Source organism: Chrysochloris asiatica, unplaced genomic scaffold, assembly GCF_000296735.1.
Source record: "Chrysochloris asiatica unplaced genomic scaffold, ChrAsi1.0 scaffold00066, whole genome shotgun sequence".
NCBI classification, from domain to species: Eukaryota; Metazoa; Chordata; class Mammalia; order Afrosoricida; family Chrysochloridae; genus Chrysochloris; species Chrysochloris asiatica.
The window spans coordinates 12,590,575-12,610,204 of NW_006408584.1; the positions used below are offsets into that span (position 1 = coordinate 12,590,575).

The 19,630-nt window shown below is 35.8% G+C and overlaps 1 pseudogene; it reads left to right on the forward strand.

The window, feature by feature from the left end:
• Nucleotides 1-17,588: 17,588 nt before the first annotated feature.
• Nucleotides 17,589-19,054, forward strand: LOC102831869 (annotated as a pseudogene).
• Nucleotides 19,055-19,630: the final 576 nt, after the last annotated feature.

Genomic DNA, 19,630 nt, shown 5'->3' on the forward strand with positions numbered 1-19,630 from the left:
TACTGGGTCACTGTGAGTTTGAATCAACTCAGTTATAATAGGCAATTGTCCTATCACTGTTCATTTTATTTTTAAAAAATCCTATGCTCATTATTTTTAGGTCTCACATTCATCATATTATGCCTGCCATTAGGTATTTAGTTATATTTCTGAATTTTGCATACTATTTCATTTGACTACTTGTGTATCAAACAGTTTCATTCACTGTTTTTATCATTATTGCTAAGGATATAAATGCTTTATATTTGGAGACCTGGTGTGCCCTTAAAGGATAAGCACTTGACTGCTAACCACAAAGTTGGGGGTCTAAACCAACCAGATGCTCCTTGGAAACCCTATTCAGGGTTGTTATTAGTCAGAATCAATTCAATGGCTCTTAACAGCAACTCCCCACCTTGCCCTAGTGTGCCACTGTAGAATAAGCACTGGACTGCTAATCACAGGTCAGTAGTTCAAACCTACCAGCTGCTCCTTGGAAACCCTATGCAGGGTCACTATGACTTGGAACCAAATAATGACACTCCTCCTCTTTTTGCTTTTATTTTGAAACTATCTTACATTTCTTCCATCTCCTTCTTAGGTCATGATTCATGTGTAAGTAAAGAGCTGGGTCCAGGAAGAGGAATAATAAAACAATAGGTGCTAAAAGTTAAAAGCTGAAATTTTTAGTACTGATTTTTGAAAGTGAATCTGAACAAAGAGGTTGGAAGCCTATTAAGCTGAATTAGGTTGTATTGGAAAAGACAACTCAGGAATAGAAAATAATTATCCCCATATTCTCTGGTGTGTACTCACAAAAAGTTGACAATTACATATACTAAGATGTTTTTGCCACTGCCCATCTCAGTTATGACCATGGAGGATAAGGAGATATTCTCATTAGGGATTAGTATTTGGGCTCTGAAGTCTGTGGGTAACAGATATTCTTTCAGGGAAAAAAAGCAAGGCATGCTGGATAGAGTAATCCAGACATTTACTTCAATATAGAGCAAGGAGCTTCCACAATTTCTGCCTTGCAGTGTTGTTGCTTCCAATTGTCCAGTGACTATTATATGTGTTTTGGTATGTGTGTTTTTTCCCCCCTGAAACAATAGCATTGCTTTTAATTGTGAGTAGGAGTCCTGGTGTTGTGCAATAGTATAAGCGCTGGACTACAAGGTCAGTTTGAACCGAAAGGTCAGTGGGTTAAGCTCACCAGCTGCTCCTCAGAAAACCTCAACAACACCTAACAACAAGAACAGCAGTCTGTTTATACTCAAATATTATACATTAAATTTGATACTGGCAAGTAACTTTTCTTTTAATCTATAGTCCTCTGCACCATGATGATCCACAATTTATAGCTCCTAATGAAGACAGGTTTTTAACCACATTAAAATCCTGTGTTTCAAGCTATACACTGAAACAGAATGAGATTTGGAAATTACACCATTTGGGAAAGTGATGAATATAATACATTTAAGGAAAGAAGAGTATACATCAAAATTACTATGCAAAAGAGTTGTTGTTATTAAGTGCTGTTGAGTCAGTTCCAACGCATAGCGATCCTATATAAGGTTTCTGAGCAGCAGCTAGGGGGTTTGAACTGCTGACCATGTGGTTTGAAGTCCAGTGCTGATCCTACAGTGCCTCAAGGTAGATAGTGACAACTGCTGATAGTTGCGAATCTATATATGACATTCTCTTAATTATTGCTAATAATAACACTGGTGGATATGTCTCTAAATAAAAAAAAATATTATTCCCTATTCTTGAAAACAATATTAACAACCTCTGTAATATGCAGATGAAGCTATTTTGCTTGCCAAATTTAAGGGAGCTGAAGCATTACTAATGAAAGCAAACTAGTACAGCCTTCAGTAGACATCATACCTGAACATGATGGTGGTGCTGGTGGTATGTTGTAGTGTCAATTCTGACTCATAGTGATTCTGAGCCTATAAGTCCTTATGGAAGCAGAAGACCTCATCATTCTTCCATTGAGGAACTGGTAGATTCTAACTGCTGACCTTACAACCCACTATGCTACCAAGGTTCCTTATACTTGAATATAAAGGGGGGAAAAATCCTCAAACCTGAATCAGTAAACAGCATCATGACAAATGGAAGACAAAAATTTGCAGTTGTCAAGGACCTCATTACACTTGGATCAACAGTCAACAACCACATAAAAAAACATAAAGAAATCAAAAGACATTGGGGAATCTTATAGTTCTGAAAACCAAAGATGTTACTTTTGATCATTAAGGTGTGCCTGATGTAAGCCATGGTATTTTCAATCTCATATGCATGTGAAAAGTAGCAATGGAAACAATAGACAGGTCTATAATGTGAACAATAACACCAGGAGATATGCCTTCCTTAGAGTCAACCATGGTGTTAAGTGCTGTTGAGCAGGTTTCAATTCATAGTGAGGACAAATCCTGTAGAGGATTTCTGTGGAGTCACTGGTCAGTATGAACCACCAACCTTGCAGTTAGTAGTTTGATACTTGTCCTACAATACCACATCAGGACTCCCTGAAGGAACCTAGGAGATCAAAAAGACAACATTTGCTGAGGGGGTAAATCTCAGAAAGTAGGATTGGGAAGAAAGACAAATAAAAATAGAAAACATAGGGAAAAAGTGGGAAAAGTGCTATTACATTACAAGGACTGCAGTCAATGTTCTGAAAGAAAATGTGTATAGACTGTTAAATGAAAAAACAATTTGCTTTGTAAACTTGCACCCAAATCAAAATGAAAAAGTTAAGAAAAAAAGAGAAGAAAATGTGATACATTTGAACTGTGGTGTTTGTGAGGAATATTGAATATACCATGAACTGCCAAAACTAATGAGTCTTACAAGAAATAAGAACAGAATGCCCTTTACAAGTAAGACTGGCAAAAATTCATCTTGCTTACTTCAGATGTGACACCAGGAAAGACCACTTGCTACAAAAGAAACTACTATTTGTTAAAGAAGAGGATGTGCATAACTCAGGGAAACTTGCAATAAAATAGATTGACACAGAACCACAACAATGAGTTTAAGCAAAGATCATAGAGCTGATAGAAGATTGGTAAAGGTTTCATTCTAATGCATAACATCTCCATAAACATGAGCTGACTGAAGGGCAATTAACAATAACTCTTGTATGGATTTGGGGTGGCCAATAATATATTAGCTAAAAGTCACTTGGCTAGTTTTGTGATAATTTTTAAAATTTATGATAGCAATTTTCAATTATACAAAAAAGTTTAACTAAAAGTTTTAGTTGACACAGTAAGTATACGAAATAACCTCCTAGTCTGTATATACGATACATTGTTTGGTTGGTTCTCTGTTTTAGACCATATTCATTTGGTGGTAGTTGAGGGTGCAGTCCACATTTGAAAGATTGCTGATACAGTGAAAGAAAATTCCCAAAATTGGACCAATAAGCAGCCTTATGATAAGGGAAGAAAATATTGATTCTGTCAAGCATTTTATTTTCATTATATTCATAATCAATCCTTATGAAAGCAGCAGGCAAGAAAACAAATGATGCATTGGGCAAATCTGCTGCAAAGGACTTCTTTTAAAGGGTTATAGAGCAAGCATGTCACTTTGAGAATTAAAGTGCCCTTGACTCAAGTATGGTGCTTTCAATTGGGTTGTATGCATGTGAAAGCAATTGATATATTTGAATTGTAGTGTGGCAAAGAATATTGAACTAAGAATATTGAATGAACTGCCAGAAGAACAAATAAATCTATTGTGAAGAAGTACAGGCTAATGTTTCTTAGAAGGAAAGATAGTAAGGCTTTATCTCATGTACTTTGGACACGTTAACAGAAGAGAACAATCCCTGGAGAAGGAGAGCATGCTTGATAAAGTAGAAAGTCAGCCAAAAAGAGGAAAATGCTCAATGATTGACTCAGTGGCAGCAACCACAGTTAAAGCTCATGGAAGCATAACGATAAGTATAAGATAGTACAGGACAGGGCAGTGTTTCATTCTACTGTACACTGGCTGGTTATAACACTTGATGACACTTAGCAACAACAGCAACAGCAATAGAAGAAAGAATAAGGGCAAATGTATCGACTTGAAATCACTGACCTGCAGAAACATACATCTTTTAAACTCGTAATGCATTAGTAAACAACAAGTCTCATGACCATATCCTATTTATAATAGTTTAAAGAACAAGCTGAAGTCCTGGTGTGGCACTCTAGAATAAGCACTGGACTGCTAACCACAAGCCCACCAAGCACTCCTCAGAAACCATATAGAGGCTTTCTATGAGATGGAACTCATTTGAAGGCACTTAACCGAAGCAACGACAACACAAAGCAAGTTTAGATAATCCAACTCAATTAGGAACTGAGATTATTTGAAGCTGAGGTTTAGTTACTGTTGGAACAAGTTTTTTCCAAGTTTTTCTTATTCTTAGGGTGTAACATCTTAAGGTTCTAACCCAAAGAATCAAGGTTTTTTTCAGCGCCTCTCACATTGAGAGGCCTTGAATTAATATATTTCTTCTCAATCCATATCCCAAGTTGTCAGATGCTCTTCTCAATCTTTTTAGGTGATCAGCTGCTCCTCGGGAGAAAGATGAGGCTCTCTACTCCCGTAAAGATTTACACCCTCGGAAACCCTATACAGGGTCGCTATGGGTCGGAACCGACTCGACGGCACTTAACAACAACAACAACAAGTAAAATTTATCACAGAAGATGACCTCTCTTCTCTGAGTTTCTTAATTGTCTTACTATAATTCTTCACTGTATTTTTGGTTCTCAATCCACCAGTAGTTTAATCCATCAAGTCTGGAAGTTAGCATTCAAAGTTTGCCTTTGCTCCTCTTTGCACATTTTTTAACTTGCTATATACATATAGTTGAAGAATTGGAATAGCTATTTTATGAGGTTGAAGTGAAAACCCACTTATATATCTCTGATGGTTTATTTTGAACTGCTTACTTCCCGGTTTTTGTTGAATAAGGAGACAAGCAAACAAACACATTTAATCTGAATGCATTCCCAGCAATCTATTTTCCAAAAATCAAACTTTGCTGAAATTATTATTTTAGTGGTTATAGGTGGATAATATGCATATAATTCAAGGTATTTTTAGAAACCTACTGAATGGGTCAAAAGTTCTCCCTTATACACTGTCCAGTGAAGATTGGAGAAAAAGGAAACTAACAAATTTTGATCTTCCCTGGGGACAATGTTAGAGTCCTGGTGTGGTGCTGTAGGATAAGCACTGGAGTGCTTATTGTAAAGCTGGTGGTTCATACCCACCAGCTATTCCTTGAAAACCCTATATAGGGTAACTATGAGTTGGAACAAACTTGACAGCATTCAACAACAACAATAACAGGGACAATGTTCATCCTATTCAATACCAACAAAAAGGCTTTGTTCAAGAAAATAATGTGCAATACTATGAACAGAACAATTTAATTTATGCTAAATTATTACAAAGAAATTGAAGCTAATCAACCAGACCTGAACAAGTTTTGAGATATTTGGTATATGTTGTTGTTGTGAAGTGACCTCGAGTCGGTTCCAACCCATAACGACCCTGTGTAGGGTTTCCGAGGAGCAGTTGGTGAGCTTGAACCACTGATTTTACAGTTCAAACAGCTTTGCAGACTGGTGCATCAACCCACAGCACCATACTAGGACTCCTATTTAGTATATAGGTAAGTTGAAAATCTTATACACTACTTCTTAGTGTTACTTGCTTGGGAACAAAGAGTGCAGCTTTCCTATACAGTAAAGTCAGGGAACTAATAGGGGATGCAATAACCAATAACACAAAATGTTAATCTTACTTCTTGAGTGTATATCAATATTCTCCTAATGAAAACTGGTTCACAGGGTCTGTTGCACAATTTAACTCTAAATGTAGTGACCTGACTCTTTTTGAACATACAGTGCATTACTATGCTTTTTTGTTGTTTTATGAAAGAAATAATAAAGCCTGTAAAGTATGAGGGATATCAGGCTGTCACCAGATATCGATCCACAGTCAGCTTTCTATTGGTGACAGTAAATTAAATTTCAGCTCTTCTCATTCTACGCCTGGGAAGGAGAAAAATAAATAACACCAACATTCTTTTAGGCATAATCTTAGCTTTACATCACAATAAATACAATGATAACTTAAGCAGTTTTTATTCTACACTATGGACATTTTTATAGAATTTCAAATAACTCTTACCTACCATTCTTTTTTTGTTATCCTGCCAACCACAGCATCAAAACCTTAGGAAGAAAACCATTAGAGAATTTAACATTTTCATACCTTTCTCTTTTTTAATTAAAATTTGAAAATAGTGCTATATCTATGCCCTGAGAGCAAGGCACAGAATGTTGAATAGGTTCAATTCTTCCATTTCAGTTACTGAATGCAGGAGATTAAACCAACAAGGTAAACAAAGAAAAAAAAATAGAAAATTCACTAATGTATGAGTATAAGAATAAAATAAAATAAATAATTATTGGAATAAAAAAATCAAACATTGGACTGTGAATCTCAAGGTTGGTGGTTCAACTCCAGCAGCCACTCCATGGAGAAACCTAAGACTTTTTGCTTCTGCAAAGGTTTAAAACCTTGGAATCCCTATAAGGGTCGCTATGAATTGGAACTAACTCTACCATACTTAATAGCAAACAACATCTGCAGATTTCAAAACCTTACTTCCTGGAAGTAAAGAGGACTTGAAATACTGATGTAGATCACAGAGTTCAGCTTTTAGTATTAATTGCACCTCAATGTAAAGAAAATGAAAGTCCTCACAAATGGACTTTCATGATAAACGGGGGGAAAAAATTGAAGTTGTCAAAGACTTAATTTAGCTTGGATCCACAATTAAAGCTCATGGAAGAAGCAGTCATGCAATCAAAGAATGCAAACCTGCTGCAAAGGACTTAAAGTGTTAACAAGCAAAGACATCAGTATGAGGATTAAGGTGTACCTGATATTTTCATTTGCTGCATGTGAAAATTGGACAATGAGTAATGTAGACTGTAAAAGAATCAATGCATTTGAATTACAGTATTGGAGAGGAATAGTAGAATTACTATGGACTTCCTGAAGAACAAACAAGTATGTGTTGGCGAAAGTAGAGCCAGAATGTTCCTTCAAAACATGATTGCCAAGACTTCCTCTTGTACTTTGGATATTGTGCTTGGAAAAATGAAGGGTCAGCAAAATAGAGGAAGACTCCCAAAGAAATGATTGACACAGTGGCAGCAGCAATGGGCTCAAACCTAATAATATTTTTGAGTATTGCTCAGGAACTGGCATGTTTTGTTCTATAGTACATAGGGTCATTATGAATCAGAACAACTAGATGACACCTAACAACGACAACATATTTATTGGAGTCCCTTGTTAGCACACATGGTTAACATTCAGCTGCTAACCAAAAGGTTTAAGATTTGGGCATTCCCAGAGAAAAGCACTGGACTGTTTATCACAAGAGTGGTGGTTCAAATCCATTAGCTACTCCTTGGAAACTCTATATGGGGTAGCTGTGAGTCTCAACTAGCTTGTCTGCACTTAACAACAAGAGCAACAACAACAGGTATTTCTCTAAAGAAAGTTTGGCAATAAGCCTTTGAAAACTCCATCTATGGAGCATAGTAATGTTCTCATACACAGGGGTCCTCATGAATAAAAATAGTCTTGATAACTATTTTAAAAATATTTATTTCTTAATGAATGTATCTTTATTTATGATAAGAAATACCATTTATAAGTAAATTCCTAAATCCATATAATCATCCTAGATATTTCTTTTAAGCTCTAGCATAAAAGAAATCTTCTTGATAACTTCATCTAGATATCTCCTGAAAATTCAAGTATGTCTGATTCTTAAATCTTTACTACTTTTTGTCAGTTTTCATCTACCATCATATACTCATCTATACAGTATAACAATCATTCAGATAATAAAATAATTTTAGAGATTTAGATGAATGTTGATTGGTAGTTCTCATTCCCTACCCATACTCAAACAGTTGCTATATGTTACTAATCTGTACACTTTTTGCCATTTGTGGCACTGTAGAATAAGCACTGGACTGCAAGGTCAGCTTGAACCACAAGGCCAGTGGTTCACAATCAACAGCCACTCCTTGGAAACCCTATACAGGATCACTATAAGTTGGAACTGACTCAATGTCACATAACAACAACAACAGTTATCCAACCGTGTGTTTTCAAATTATCACTACTGTATTCTCCTAACTGGTTTTATTCTTGCTCTTCTACAGTCTGTTCACCACAGTAACAAAATTCAGTTTTATAAAATTTGATAACATTCTATCTTGAAAATATTGCTTACAAATCAATGTAGTCTTCTTCTGAGTAAAACTTCACCTTGCCTCATGTTTTTCTATCCCTTTGTGGTTGTTGTTAATCTTATTTTCACATTTCCAATGTTCACACATTTGGCTTATTATTCTTTATCACATGAAGTTAGACATAGCCACATGACATTTTTAGACTAAGAAATGTGACCATAAGTGATGTTCTGATAACATTATTTAAGAACCAACAGACAATTTATCATTGTTTTATCACTAATGATCTATATCATGAAGGATACAAGAAGAAATGTAGTGTGAGAAATAAACATTCACCATTTTAATCCACTGAGATGCAGGAATTGGTTCTAACAAAGTGTAATGAAACCTTCCCTGTTATGTAGCCTGGCAAAACATCATTTACAAAATATATTAATCTCCTTTTGTTTCTGGACATTCTTATATATCATGTTTCTGTCTGAAATGCCATCCTATCTCCTTCCTAATTTATTTTTTGAACTGATTAATCTGATCTGTGATATATTTTTCTCATATCAGCTGAAACATGACTTTCACAAGCTCTTCCCGAAAGCACTAGCTTGCATATCCTTTTGGTTGTTGCTAGTTACATTGAGTCAATTCTGATTCATGGTGATTGTATTTGTACAGAGGAGATTTACTATATAGGAGGCAGATGGTCAGACTTGTCTTCTTATGTTTTTCTCAGTGGATTTAAATGTCATCCTTTGGGCTACTACAGCTGCTGTTAGGTGCCATGTAATCAGTTCTGACTCATAGCAACCCATGTACGCCAGAACAAAACAACTTCCAATTACTGTGCCATCCTCACAATCATTGTTATGTTTGAACCCATTGTGTCAATCCATCTAATTGAAGATAATCCTCTTTTACAAAGATCATACACTTTACCAAATATGATGTCCTTCTCCAGTGGCTAGCCCCTTTTGGTAATATTCCCAAAGTACATGAGATGGAATCCCAGCATCTTCACCTCTAAGAAGAACTCTGGTTATGCATCTTCCAAGACATATTTGCTCTTTTTTTTGGCAGTCCATGATATAGTCAGTATTCTAAGCAAACACTGTGATTCAAATACTTCAATTACTATTTGGTCTTCCTTACTCATTGTGCAACTTTTGAATGTATATGTGAAGAATCAAAATAGTATGGCTGGGTAAAGCATATCTTTGTCACCAATGATGTTTTTTTTTTTTTTTTTTCTTTTTGAAAACTTTATAGAGGTCTTTTGCAACAAATTTGCTAAATGTAATATGTTATATGATTTTTTTGGCTTATTTTTCCATGGCCGTTGATTGTGTAACCAAGTAATATGAAATCCTTGACAAAGCCAACATTTTCTCCTTTCATTATGATATTACTTATTGATTTCATTGTGAGGGTTTTGTTTTCTTAAACTGTAATCCATATTGAAGGCATCTGTTGTTAGGTGACTTGATTCTTGGTAGGGTTATTTAATATTTATCATTACAGGAACAAATTTTCAGGTCTCTGAGTGAGCAGAGCCTCTGAGTGAGTTTGAACCACAGTCCTATAGGTTAAAATCTGAGCACATGAATTATTAAGGTTCCTTAAAAAAAAGATAGCCCTATTTAATACTTTATTTTTAATTTGGAAATAAGTTGAAGTTAAACATTTTCTTGACTTTTTTCTTATATATATTTTTATATAATTTACTTATATTGCTAAGTGTCATCCAGTCAGTTCCGTCTGACTCATACTAACTCTGTATAGGGTATCCGAGGAGCAGCTGGTGGGTTTGAAGTGCCAGTGCTTATCCTACAGTGTCACACTAGGACTCCTCCCATTTAATTATAGTGGAATGAACTTAAACTGGGGTTTCTGCTAGTTAAATGTAAAATTATTCTTGATGAAAATCCAACATTAAAAAATATTAATAAAAGTGCATATATGGAAAATAATATATATTAAACATACATGTATTGGTTCACCATAAGTTTTCTCTCTTTTTCAGTCTTCTTTAGGGTTTTTTAGTTTATTAAGTGCTGTCAAGTCAGTTCTGACTAAAAGACACCCTATGCACTACAAAACAAAATGTTGCCCAGGTCTGCATCATTCTCACAGTCTTTGTTATATTTGAACCCGCTATTGCAGCCAGTGTGAATTCATCTTGTTGAAGCTTTTCCTCTTTTTAGTCAGCCTTCTACTCTACTAAGTATGATGTCTTTTTCCAGGAATTTATGTCATCTCTAAAATTATAAGGTGATTACTCAAAATATTTCCTTGTCACTATTGAAATTCACACTGGCAAGACACTAGAGTAATGCCCAGCAATAGTTGGAAATTATTAAGATTTATGCTAATAAGGGAAGATTATACATGATTAAATCAACATGAAAGTATCAACTTTGAAAATAACTATTAGGGAATAATTCAGAATATACAAGCTTCATTGCTTCTGTGTTATACTACTCTAATTATTAAACCATTCTATGTACTGAGTCAAATAATTTAGGTAATGGAGTCCTGTTGTGGCACTGTGGACTAAATCAGGCTGCAAAGTTGTTTGACCTGCAAAGTCAGTGGGTACAAGCCCACCAGCTGCTCCTTGGAAACTCTATACAGAGTCTTTGTGGGTCAGAATAAAGTCAACGGCACTTAACAACAACAACAACAACAATCCTATAATGGGGAGTGCAATGTCTATATAGCATATAAAAATATAAACTATGAACCTTAAGTTTAGCAGTTTGAGTCAACCAGTTGCTCCCTGGGAGAAATGAGGCTTTCTGCTCCCATAAAGATTTACAGCCTCAGAAACCCTTGCAGGGTCGCTATGGGTTGGAATCGACTTGGCAGCACTTAACAACAACAACAAAACATTATATAGGGTCACTATGAGTCAGAACCGACTTGACAACATTTAGCAACAACAAAAATATATAATAGCCTAGTGCTGATGTGGCAATGCAGGACAATGTGCTGGACTGAAAGGTCAGTTTGAACTGCCAGGTGAACTGTTCAAACCCACTAGCTGTGCCTCGGAAACCCTGTGCAAGGTTGCAGTGGCTCAGAATTGACTTAATGGAACTTAACAACAGTATTTAATAGCAAAATCATAAACACAGTCAGTTGGATATTTATTGTGTACCAAATTGAATCTTATTTCCGCCCCCCTAAGATCAGAAAATAGAGATCTTACATATCAAACTTAAACTGATAGGAATATAATATGACCTTGGACAATTCCTTTTCCCTACATTCTCTTTGAACAGCCATTTTATGAAATATAAAATAACAGATATTTTGTCCACTATGATTTTTTTGTTGTTCTATTATTTTTAAACAATGGTTACTAAGTTTTTCTTTCTTTTTTTTTTTGCAAAATGAAATACTTTTTTTTATTTCTTTTCTTTTTTTTTTTTCTTAAATGTTTTATTGTGAATTATGTGATAGTTTACATGGGAGAACATTAGTTTTACATTCATTCTATCGTATATCGTCTCATTGCCATGGTTACAATCCCCTTGATGCAATCCTTCCCCCGTGCCCTCCAGGTCTTCAGCATACCATGGCTTTCCCTCTCTAGATCTAAAGTCTCCAGCTGCTCCATCGCTCCACATCATCATCTCTGGTTCCATTTCAGGCATCACTGCTTCTCTGGGTAGGGTCCCGCTCTCTGCTCTTCTCCCTTGATGGCCCTAGGGACATCCGCTCCTAGACTGAAAAGTTAATCACTCCCCTCCTTGCTATAAAACGTCTACCTTTACATTTCCAATCCTCACAATCAGTCCTGATAACAATTATTCACTAATGTATCACAAGAGACCCTTCTGCATTTCATTGCATCAGCCCCGCCTAGTCAGATTGAATGTTACTCACTGGAGAGTCTACCTTCCTCCAGGCCCTCTGGATCTAGGTTCCCCTTGAAAGCTTGTAAGCCAGTCACTTCTTGCCTTTGTAGCCCCCTGCCCCCCATTTTGGGTAGCCAATGTCCAAGTTGCCCATCCCTGTATACTCTGTGTGTGGAGGAGGTAGGAATTAAGTTTTTCTTAATGACAGCAATTCAGTTTCTTGTTTATTTATACTTCATATTCTGTATGTTACTAAAAATATTCCTCTGTAGGAAAGTTCTCATGAAAGATTTCACCATTTCCTTAAAGACTCTTTTGAGTCTTATACTTACACCCCTTTTGTACTGAGTTTTTGTGGCTTTTTTTTTTTTTTTTTTTCTTTTCCCCTTTTCCTTATCTTAGAAGACACTTGCTCTGGTTAATTGATTATTCTTGAGTTTGAATACAAAAGCCAAAAAAGATAAAAGCTTCTATAATTTAGCCATTTATATCAAGATGACAAAACTGTATTGTTTACCATTTCAGTATCACATAATTAAAATTGTTTCTTTTGTTTATCTTAAATATATCCTATAAGTGGCAGCTTAGGCTTTATCTTTTATGACTTTATATTAATCTAATTACATGATTTAAAAATACTTCTTTTATCTCAATTGCTTTTTTATCACTTAATGTACATATGTTTTTAAAGTTTCTGCATAGTTTTAATTAGGTGAACTTGATACACACATGATTTGGTCAAAACAATAATCAAACCCACTGTGGTCAGAATTAGATCATCAGATACAAAATAATGATGTTAAAAAATCAATTACTATTTTAATTTTAGTTTCTTTTCCTTGAAAAGTTTATTTTTTAATATTATTCATTCACAATACTATTTTGATTTAGAAACTTATTTCTCTGAAATGTATTTTATTTATCTTGCAAACACCTTACATAAGTTGATTCTCATCTAATTTATCTCACTTGAAAAAAATTAAGAAAATATTAAAAGGAGATTACTTTTTGTCAATGTACATGAATAGTAACCTGGAGGACAGTCTTTATTTGACTCCTCTGGTAGCGTAGTGGCTACATGTCTAAGTGTCAAGGTCAGCAGTTTGAAACAACTAGCCCTTCTTCAGGAGAAGATGAGGTTTTCTGCTCTCTTAAAGATTTACAGCCACAGCAATCCTATATAGGGTCATTATGAGTCGGAACTGGCTACACAGTACACCACCACCACACATCTTAATGACACTTAACTTAAGCCTCAGTTGTGGAGCATAGGTAGTCCAGAGCTACTACTCATTAGAAGTAGAAGAAAGCTTTAACACTTGCTTCAGCAATTAGGACTTCTGGAAGTACTTGGTTATTGTAAGGATTACATGGGTACAAGAGGAGTAACAGGAATTAATGTTCATGACAGCCGTGAGTAACTATTGCTGATCTGAGATGTCTTGGGAGATAAACATTAATTTGTTAATATGCTACATGAATATTTACTGTGATTAATTGGTTAATGTATATGACAACCATTTATTATGCTCCTACTGTTTGCCACTGATTGCTAACTGCAAGGTTGGTGGTCCAAACCCACCAGTTACTTCTCAGAAACTCTATACTGGATTGATGAACTGGAACCGACTAGATGGCACTTAACAACAACAACTGTTTATCAGGCCCTTGGGATGGCACTGTAGGATAAACACTGGAAACAGCTCACAGGACTGGATACTTCTAGGTTAGCAATTTACATCCACTAGCAGCTCTATAAATCCGTTCCACAGTCGCTATGAGTCAGAAAGATTCTACAGCACACAATAATGACAACTGTTTGCCAAGTATTGTGTTAGACATTAGAGACATATTGCTGTTGTTAAGTGTTGTTGAGTTGCTTCCAACTCATAGTGACATAATATAGGGTTTCCCAGGAGCTACTGGTGAGTTTGAAATATGGACCTTATGGTTCAAAAGAAAATTCACTTATCCTACAGTACCACAACATACTTGTGGCTAATAATGAACACAACCTCTAGTTCATGCAGTTTTAATTGATCTAATAGATAAATACTAATAGTCAATTATATGTTGAGTGGATAATTATAAATTGAGCTAACTGCTTTAAAGAAAAGTAATACAGTGTTGCATATGAGCACATCAAAGTTATGCTGACAGGAAAGTTGATCTAAAGGACTTGAGTCTGGAGTTGTGAACCAAAAGATGATTGAGGTTTAACCAGGTTAAGGGAATGGAAATGGGAATATAATTATAAGAAGTAACAAACAGCTTGCATGCACAAAAGGATATTCTTGTAGAGGAAAGGAATTGGAAATGTAACTAGAGTATAGTGAGTAGGGTAGAGAAATGCTCACCTTAAAACTGGCAAACAACTTTAAAGAAGTGGGTCATTTTAAGAACAATGGGAAAGTACCAAATGATATTACATTTAAATGACAGTTAAATGATGACATATCACTTTTCAAATGATCACTATAGATACAATTTGGAGAATAGATTAGAGAGTTGTCAGAAAGGACTTAGGAAAAACAATTAATTGGGTACTAATAAGAAATGATTGCAACTTTGACTATGAAGGAAGTAGTAAAAATGATGACGCATACACCAGAGTTAAGAGGACATGATGATAAAGTTCTATATTTACTGAGATAGGCAATGATAGAAACTCAAGTTTGGGGAAATAACAAGTTAAATTTAGGTTGGATTTGAGATACAATGTGAGGCTATAAACTACATTTTTATCCTTTAAAATATGAAGCTTATATCTGTGAGATCTGGCATCATTAAAAGGTGTTGGTGGTGGTTATGCGTTCCGACTCATAGTGACTCTGTATAAGGTTTCCAAAGCTTATATCTTTACAGGAACAGATAGCCTCATCTTTCTCCCAAGGAGCAGCTGGAAGATTTGAACTGTTGACCTTCTGGTTTGCAGCATAATTTGTAATCCACTATGCTACCAGGGTTCCTTCATTAGCAGATAGCAGTGATTTTCTAGAGTTCAATTCTAATAGAAGAACAGGACTTAGAATGGACTCTTGAGGCCAAAATGAATAGTAAAGGAATGAAAATGTCCAATAGAGGCCTTATGACTCTCAATACAAAATTCATTTCAGCCAATAACTATAGTACAGATTGAATTGCATTTGTTCAGGCAGATAAGAGAACCTAGCTGAAATTTCAGGGAAATTTCAATATTCAAATTTCCTCTAACTCATATAAAGAAAAACAAGTTTACATTAGACTTGGCCTAAAAGGTTATGCAAAACGAATTTCACATCTTTTTCCTAACTGTAAGAAAATGTTCACATAAGTATTGTTGTTGTTTTTTCAAGTGCCATCAAGTCAGTTCTGATTCATAGCGATCCTGTATAGGGTTTCTGAGGAGCTACTAGTGAGCTTGAACCACTGACCTTGCAGTCCAGCTCATTAACCCACAGTGCCACACCAGATAATGCATAAATATTATCTTAGACAATTTAAAGCAGTGTGTGATTTCTTTTGTTGTTGCTATGTAAATACTTTTCCACTAAATGGGGTTTTTTTTTTTTTAGTATTGCAATGTAATTTTTTATTGTTTTATTTATTTTGCCTGGATCTGTATCATCCTCACATTTGTTGTTATGCTTGAATCTGTTGTTGAAGTTACTATATCAATAGATCTCATTGATTATCTTCCTCTTTTTCTATGACTGTCTAGAAAGTATGTCATTATTAGGAACTGGTCCCTACTGATACCATGCCCAAAGGACTGAGATGAAGTCTTGCTCTCCTTATTTCTAAGGAAGATTCTGGTTCTTCTTCCTCTATGACAGATTTTTTTCATTTTTCAGACTGTCCATGATATAAGCAATAATCTTCACCAACATTTTAAATCAAAGGCATAAGTTCTTTGGTCATCCGTTTTCATTGCACAGATTTCTATACAACTCAGATAATTGAAAATATCATGGTTTGGGCCAGGCTCTTCTTACTCCTTAAGGTGATATCTTTGCTTTTGATCACTTTAAAGAAGCAATTATTTTTCCAAAGACTTGCCCAATGTAATACAGTAATTTCTTGACAGCAATTGCCATGGGCATCGATTACTGGTGTAAGAAAGATGAAACCCTTAGCAATGTCAATATTTTCTCCATTTACCATGATTTCCCTTAGGAAAACAATATCAAATAACTTTCACTGTCATCGAGCTGATCCCAACTCATAGAAATCCTGTTTCTGAGGCTGTAAATTTCTATGGGAACAAAGAGCCTCATCTTTCTCCAGTCAGTGGGTTTGAACTGCCAACCTCTGGTTAGCAGTCCAGTATTTATCTACACCAGGTCCACTGGTAAGGATTTTAATTTTCTTTATATTGAGGTGCAACCCAAGGTTCCATACTAAAGGGACCCAAGGGTGGCAGAGGCCATGTCACCAAGGGGCAGAGTGGCGGAGGACCCTAAGCATGAAGGGGTCATTGTTAAGCAAGGCCACAATGGGTCTCTCCTTGGAAGGCAAGGCCCCAGGAGGAATCTCATGTGGGGATTCTGCAGTTTCTGTCTCTTTGTTTTAATCAGCTTATTTTTAAATTTTTTTTTATTTTATAATAAAAGTTTTCAGTAGAATCTTAGTAAGAATTATATTAGAGATTTGAAACTTTTTTTTAGGCACCTTCACACCATATTCAATCATGCGTAGTCCTAAAGAATGCTTTTCGCACTAATAATAAGTTTCACCACTAGGAAAAACCAGCTAAAGTTTTTGCCAGTCCAAGTTTAAGATTACATTCAACATTCTGTGTAGTTTTGGTCAGGGACATTAAGACCCCTAGAAAATTAGCTAAAATGCAATTGAGGGTTAAGGGAATAGTAATAGATCATAAGCAGAAATTTAACTAGATGTTTTGTGTAGAGAAGTTATAAGGAAGTTGTTCCGTTTCTTCTTAACTACAAAACTTTACATGCTTCTTGTTTTTCTTGTTTAATCAATCTTGACAACTGTGTTGTCAGTTACCATAGCAAATAATGTCTAGGTACATGTTGTGATTACTGAATCTATAGAAAATAATAGGTGAAGGTAGAAATAAGAGTTAAGATTTAGAATTATGTTTTAAGGTTAACCTGAACATTTTAAGAACAATAAGGTTTGCTTACAGAAATCAGATATTGTCTAACTACGTAAAGGGGAACAAGGAAGATTTTGTTTTTCTTGATGCTTTATATTGAAATGATTAAATTGTATGATTTAGACCACTACTTTGAAAAGAAAGATTAATAGATTGATGGTATAGAGTAGTATATAAGCTGTTTGAAAATCTGAAATAAAAATAAGAGGAGAAATAAAATGTGAGAGGAGAAGACTCACCATTCATTGAGACCCATTGATCTTGTGCTTTCTTCGCCAATGCCATACCTCTCTATAAGCACCTCCCAATAAGAGTGTCGGGGCTGGCCCCCGACATCAAGGCATGGACAAGATTCTTTTAAGCAATGGATATGATGCCTCCCTTATGGTAACCAGTGATGGTGCAACTATTCTAAAAAAACATTGGGTGTTGACAACCCAGTAGCTAAAGTTTTAGTTGATATGTCAAGGGTTCAAGATGATAAAGTTGGTGACGGCACTACCTCTGTTACTCTTTTAGCAGCAGAATTATTAAGGAAAGCAAAAACCCTAATTGCCAAGAAGATTCATCCACAAACCATCATCAGTGGTTGGAGAGAAGCCACAAAGGCAGCAAGAGGAGCTCTGTTGAATTCTGCAGTTGATCATGGTTTTGATGAAACTAAGTTCTGTCAAGATTTAATGAACGTTGTAGGAACAACATTATCCTCAAAACTTCTTACTCATCACAAGGATCACTTTACAAAGTTAGCTATAGATGCTGTTCTCAGACTGAAAACCTCTGGTAATCTGGAAGCAATTCATGTCATCAAGAAATTAGGAGGAAGACACAGATTCCTATTTAGATGAAGGCTTTCTGTTAGATTAAAAAGATTGAAGTAAATTGACCAAAAAGAGTTGAAAATGCTAAAATTCTTATTGTAAATACTGGAATGGATGCTGACAAAATAAAGATATTTGGTTCCAGGGAAAGTTTGATTCTACAGAAAAGGTTGCAGAAATAGAACATGCAGAAAAGGAAAAAATAAAGGAGAAAGTTGAACGTATTCTGAAGCATGGGACCAATTGCTTTATTAATAGGGAATTAATTTATAATTACCCACAACAGCTCTTTGGTGCAGCTGGTGTCATGGCTATTGAGCATGCAGATTTTGCAGGTGTGGAATACCTGGCACTTGTGAAATTGGTGAAATTTCTTCTATCTTTGATCACCCAGAATTAGTAAAGTTTGGAAATTGCAAACTTATTGAGGATGTTATGATCTCAGAAGACAAGCTCATTCACTTTTCCGGGCTAGCCCTTGGTGAGGCTTGCACCATTGTTCTGCGGGGTGTTACTCAGCAAATCTTAGATGAAGCTGAAAGATCTCTACATGGTGCCCTTTGTGTTCTTGCCCAAACTGTGAAGGATTCTAGAACAGTTTATGGAGGAGGTTTTTTTGAGATGCTGATGGCTCATGCTGTTACACAACTTGCCAAAAGGACATCTAGCAAAGAAGCTGTTGCAATGGAGTCTTACATTAAAGCCCTGAGAATGTTGCCAACCATCATAGTTGACAATGCAGGCTATGACAGTGCAGATCTAGTGGCACAGTCCCAAGCTGCCCACAGTGAAGGCAATAAAACAGTTGGACTGGATATGAAAGAAGATACCATTGGAGATATGGCAATACTATATATTACAGAAAGTGTCCAGGTGAAGCGACAAGTCCTTCTGAGTGCAGCGGAAGCAGCAGAGATGAGATTATATGTAGAAAGCATTATCAAAGCAGCACCAAGAAAACGTGTTCCTGATCACCATCCCTCTTAATAAGCATTCTCATATGCTACTGAGTTCTGGACCAGTTAATAACAAAGTTATGTCTTAAAAAAGTTCAACCTCTTAAAGAAGATTGGAATCAAAGTAATCTCTTGCTGTTACATGCTTAAGTTTGGACATTTAGCTGACCTGTTGTTTTAACATAGATCTAATTTAATTAATTTATTTGAAAGTGCCATGGGCTGCCAAAAGAACCAATAGATCCATTTTAGAAGAAGTACAGCCAGAGTGCTCCTTAGAGGCCAAGATGACCAAACTTCATCTCTCATACTTTGAACATATTGTCAGTAGGGAGCAGTCGCTGGAGAAGGATATCAAGTTTGGTAAGGTGGAGGGTCAGACGAAAAGAGGAAGACCCCTAACAAGATGGATTGACCAAGTGGCAGCATCGATGGACTCAAGCATGGCAACAGTAGTGAGGTTGGCCCAGGATTGGGCAGTGTTTCATTCTGCTGTGCATAAGGTCACTATGGGTCGGTACTGACTCGATGGCACCTAACAACAACAACAATTTATTTGCCATTTCATTTTCCATACAAGTTGGTTGATTTAAAAGTTCATTTCTTA